Below are 5,695 nucleotides of genomic sequence, written 5' to 3' on the forward strand. Positions count from 1 at the left end.
GGGTCACCAGTGTGATTCCTTATTAGGAGCCATTCAATAATGGTGTTATCCCCACCAGCCTCAAAGTAGCCGTGGAGACCTTCACCCAGTGGCCATCTTTTATACAATAAAGAGAGAGCCTAGCTGGTCATGAACAATTTACTCTCCCCCCCAACACCGCCCATGCAAATGAAATTTGTGCTCAGCAAAAGATCCATTTACTTTATCTCTTATTGCATTTAATTAGCTGCTGGGAAATAAGAAAACGCATTATTTTTTAGCAAGCTAACTTATTACAGTTTTACCTCGCTTCTGTAGAATTAAACTCAAGTGTTGCAAATGCCTCAAGCCAATGTTTGCTTTTGTTAAAGCAGAAAGAAACACTAAATATGTGCTGAAGGTTGTAAAGATTCAGATAAATGAAGGAATCATTTGCTAAAAGTCTGCTCTAATGGACCGAATATTTGCATCCTTTCCCAGATCCATATGTTGAAACTTAGTTCCCAATGTGATGGTGTTTGGAGGTGGGGCTTTTGGGGGGTGATTGGGTCACGAGAGTGGAGCCCTCAGGAAAGGGATTAGTGCCCTTACAAAGAAGAGCTGAGAGAGAGCTTGCTTCTCTCTCTGCTGTCCGCCATGTGAGGACACAGCAAGAAGACAGCTGTCTGCAAACCAGGAAGCTAGCCCTCACAAGACACCACATCTGCTGGCTCCTTGATCTTGGATTTTACTGTCTCCGGAATTGTGAGAAATAAATGTTTGTTGTTGAGCCACCCAGTCTGCAGTAATTTGTTATAGCAGCCTGAATGGACTAAGACACACACATGTGTAAAGCACTGTGCTGAGCCCACAGGTTTGGAGTGAGGTCTGCAAAGACTGGAACACAGGCCTTGCTTTCCACAGCCTCCCAACTCTGGGTCAGGGGGATAGGTTCCGATGTAATAATTTGAATACAGGGCTTCCCTGGTGGTGCAGTGGTTGAGAGTCCGCCTGCTGATGCAGGGGACACGGGTTCATGCCCCGGTCTGGGAAGATCCCACATGCTGCGGAGTGGCTGGGCCCGTGAGCCATGGCCGCTGAGCCCGCGCGTCCGGAACCTGTGCTCCACAGCGGGAGAGGCCACACAGTGAGAGGCCCGCGTACCACAAAAAAATAAAAAAAATAATAATAATTTGAATACAAGTTGGCTAGTGATAATCTTGTAATCACCTATAATGGAAAAGAATCTGAAAAGGAATATTTTATACACACACACACACACACACACACACACACACACACATACATACAACTGAATCACTTTGCTATACACCTGAAACCTTGTAAATCAGCTATACTTCAATTAGGGAATTCTCTGGTGGTCCAGTAGTTAGGACTCCATGCTTTCACTGCCATGACCCAGGTTCAATCCCTGGTCAGGGAACCTAGATCATGCAAGCTGCGGCGTGGCCCAAGAAAACCCAAAAAACCAAACAACAAAACAAACAAACAAATAAACAAATGATACTTCGGGACTTCCCTTGTGGTCCAGTGGTAAAGAATCTACCTTACAATGCAGGGGACGTGGGTTCGATCCCTGGTCAGGGAACTAAGATCCCACGTGTCGCAGGCAAATATAAATAAATAAATAATAAATCTTAAAAAAAAAAAGATACTTCAATTTTAAAAATTAAAAAAATTTTTTTTTTAGGAGAAGGAAGGATTTATAGCAAGTAAGGAGAACACCAAGGATCTGTCCCAAAGCGGTGTCTCCAAAGAAATCAAAATTATTTTTCAAAAATTGGCTAGTGATAAAGGCCATTGCAGGAGTGCAAGTGCATGGGGAGAAACTGACCAGGCTGTTAGGCCTGGGGAGGACTTTCAGGGTGGGGTTTGAACAAGACCTGGAAGAAGTGGTTAAACAAGCAGTGGTTACAGGGAGGGTAACCTGGGCATGAAAAATAGACACCGAGTGTAGACATTTTGGGGGGAAGTGACTGAGATAGCAGTGAGTGTGTCAGTGAATTGGGAGAAGGGCAGCAGAAAGGAAGAGGAGGCTATGTGGGGAGGTTAGGCAGCCAGGTGGCCAGGTAATGCCGTCTGCATTTTGCACACCCTGGAGAGCGGGCGTCTCCTAGAATTCTGTCCTAGGTGTCTCTCTTGCCTTACATTAGTCCTGGCCCTGATTGTACAGAACAAACAACCAGAAGAGCCCTTAGGCTCCCAGCCTGTGACCTCTCAGAGGGCAGGGATCATGTATTGATATTTTTATTTGTATATTTATCTTTATATTCCCTATGCCCTCGTGTTGGGCAGAGAGCATGGCACCAAGGAGACTCTCAATGAATGTTTATTGAATGAATAAATATTTGTTTAACGACACAGTCAGGGCAACCAAGGCAAATATTGTCAGCAAATAAATACTGGTCTCTAAATAATCAGTCTCCAAACAGAAATTCAGCAAGGTAGAAAGAGTATTTGTTACATTAATGTGTGGAGGGAAGACCTTGCCCTGGAATGAGTTCAGTATTTAAAACTTATTTTCCAATGTGTAGAATGCGTATAACTTGGTCTGATACCCTTAACACTAGTCTGATACCCTTAACACTGGAACAAATGCATGATTCACAATACAAAACTCTGAAGTAGAAAAAATGTTCTGTAAAATTTATCCCATTCAGTGTGCTTTCCTCCTACATCCATTCCTGGAGGGAATATTTTTTGAAAGAAATACAAATAGTTCTTTTAAAAAAAATACATACGTGTCACTCTATTGTTAGATTTGCGGTTGCTATGTTACTTCATTATATTAAATGTCACTTCTGCTCATCCAAGAACAATCTTTCTTTTCCTTCTCTCTTTTTTTTTTGAGGAATAACGTATCTGTGGCCTAAATAAACATTCATTTGGGAAAGTGAATTCTTAGCACAAAATTTGTAATAATGAATTCAGCTTTACTTTTATTCTAATAGAGTTTTAAATTCAGGAACAAATAGAAAGGAACAATTAGAACTCTCTTTTCTCTAGGGATCAAAATCAAAGGGAGAAAGACAGCTAATGTCCTTCTTCTACACCCACTTCGTACTGTAAAGTGAAGTAACACACAGTTAGTAGCTTTCTACCAGGTCCCTGGGTTTTAAATAATGGGCAACTCTGGAAGCACTGAATTTACACCCATCTAGAACCGAATTAATAGAAAAAGGTGAGTTAATGATACTCTTCATCTATGATTAAGTATATTCATTGTCTAACAGATAAATGACTTTAGTACTTGTTTTCAGAAGCACAAATTGAGAGGTGAAAATGCCCTAAGATGTACAGAGGGCTCTGCCTTCCTGCTTCTCCACCAGCCTTCTCCCTCCTTCCCCTCCTCAGCCCCACTGCTACAAAAAACAAAACAAAACACTGCAGCTTATTTTTTTAATGTGTTCTCTTGGGGGGATGTGCACAGTAATTAAGAAATATGTCTTAGACTTTTTTTATGCTTAAAAGTGCATGAAATAAAAAACACCTGTAACTATCTATTCTGATAATCCCTGTTGATTTTTTAAATTGAAAGCAATAAATATGTTTGGTAAGAAAAATTCAAACTACACAAAAAGGTATACATTTGAACTAAAAGCTTCCTTCTTCACCCAATGACTCTCCTCCTAGGAGACTTCTGTTAATGATTTCTTGAGTGCCCTTTTAGGAAAAAAAAAATAGCTATAGCAGCACATATTTCTTTTTAAAAATTTACATACATTGATTTATAATATATTTTCCTCTGAACCTTGATTTTTTTACTTAATAATATACCTTGAACATCTCTTTATAACAGCACATATAGATCTACTCTATTTGTTTTATAATGCTCCCTAGTATTCCATTGTATAAAGATACCCTAATTTATTTAAACTGTCCCCTGCTGATGGACATTGCAGTAATTTATTTGATGTTACAAATAATATTTCAATGAACACCTTTTAACATATATCCTGATGTCAGTCTTCATATGTATTTACAAGGTAACCAGGGTTAACATATACAGTTGCATAGGTTGTACACAGCACAAAGTGCCTCATCTGTGTGGGCACCAATCACTTTGTAGACATCATAACTTTATTTTAAAAATATTTTATATATATATATTTTAAAAGTTTTTATTGGAGTAGAGTTGATTTACAATGTTGTGTCAGTTTCAGGTGGACGTCATAACTTTAAATACTTATTATGATACTTTCCTGGCAGATAGACATAAAACGTCTTGAGGAAGGGGTTCTTTTTTCTAATTTGCACAGACTCATCACTGCCCTGGGTGAACCACTATCAACAGAACTGCTGAGTCAAAGGGCACATGCACATGGTCTTTTGATAGATATTGTCAAGTTTCCTCCCAAACTTAAGAGCTACAAAAAAAAAATTCCTAGTGGGTAAAATTAGGTGATTTGCTTGTTACCTACTTTCCCTTCCTTTCAGGGGACGATCTAACGTATACTCTCTTGAAGGAACAGAGACCAGTAGGAGAGAGAAGCAGCTGCTCTAGGCCCAGAGCACCTAAAGTCTGCAGACTTAATTCCTGAACAAATATATGTTGATAAAATTGACTTCTTTTTCTCTCTTCTTTTCTTTTTCTTTTTTTTTTGGCTGCACTGCATACGCGGCATGCGGAATCTCAGTGGAAGAGCGTAGTTTTAACTGGACCACCAGGGAAGCCCCTTTTTGTTCTTTTCTGGAGCAATTAAATGAACAATATTGGGAACGGTGCAGGAATGCTGTGACGGAGCTATGGTGGGAGGTCGGTATTGTGGGATAAAGATGGAATTGTTGAAATACATCTGTTGTGGGCTATATGAAAGAGTGCTCTATTACTGTAGTTTTCTCCAATCCCTCAAGGAAGAGTCAGCTGTCCCAGTCATAGCCTGGATTTCTAATCCAGTACACATTATAGGGCACTTTTGGACATGGATGTACTGTTCTGTTGGTCAAATTGTGCCTGACGTCGTTCTCATTGTCATAAAATGCCTATACACTTGTCTGTCACTGGAATTCTATTGGATTCTAGTGTAAATGCAAAATTGAAGGAAAAGTAAGTGCAATCCTGAGACCGATTCATTGCGGAGGAAGGAACGTGTGAAGCAATGTCCACAGCAAACTGAAAATGGAGACAAGGAAGGTGAGGGATGGGGGGAAGAAACCAAGGTGGGGAAAGGTCAAGGTTGAGAGAAAGGAAGACCATAGAGAGAGTAAGAGTGGCCTGTAGAGGTGAGTGGCCGAACCCTCCAATGACTCTGGTTGGTCAAAGCCGGAGAGGAAGCCCAGCCCCATCAACCAGGTTTGAGACTTTGGGCAAGTCCCCTGCTCACTCTGCCTGTCCCTCAGTTTCCCTATTTGTCAAAGAGGCCTGAGAATGACCCCCTTCCTAGGATTGTGGGGTACAACGTGACAAAGAGCATGAGAATGCTTGGGGATGTTAAAAGCAGGGACAAGACGACATGTGGTCACGTCTGTGGTCTTGATCTGCCTCTCACGGTGCTGTCTATTGATCCAATTCTCTTCTAGGATGGAGCTCGCGTAGCTTTCTCCCTGGGCCCTTGCAGAAACAGGAAACTAACACGAGAATCTTCAAAGTTTGCAAAACAGCATGGCCTGTGATGAATCTCTAGCAACTATCAGGGGCAGATAGCCTAAAAAGGTGTTATTATGTATTTCCCTCTCGTGATAAAACTCTAATCTGTTTTAATGTTTCATCTTCAAG

The sequence above is a fragment of the Stenella coeruleoalba genome (genome assembly GCF_951394435.1).
Source record: "Stenella coeruleoalba genome assembly, chromosome: 14".
NCBI lineage: Eukaryota > Metazoa > Chordata > Mammalia > Artiodactyla > Delphinidae > Stenella > Stenella coeruleoalba.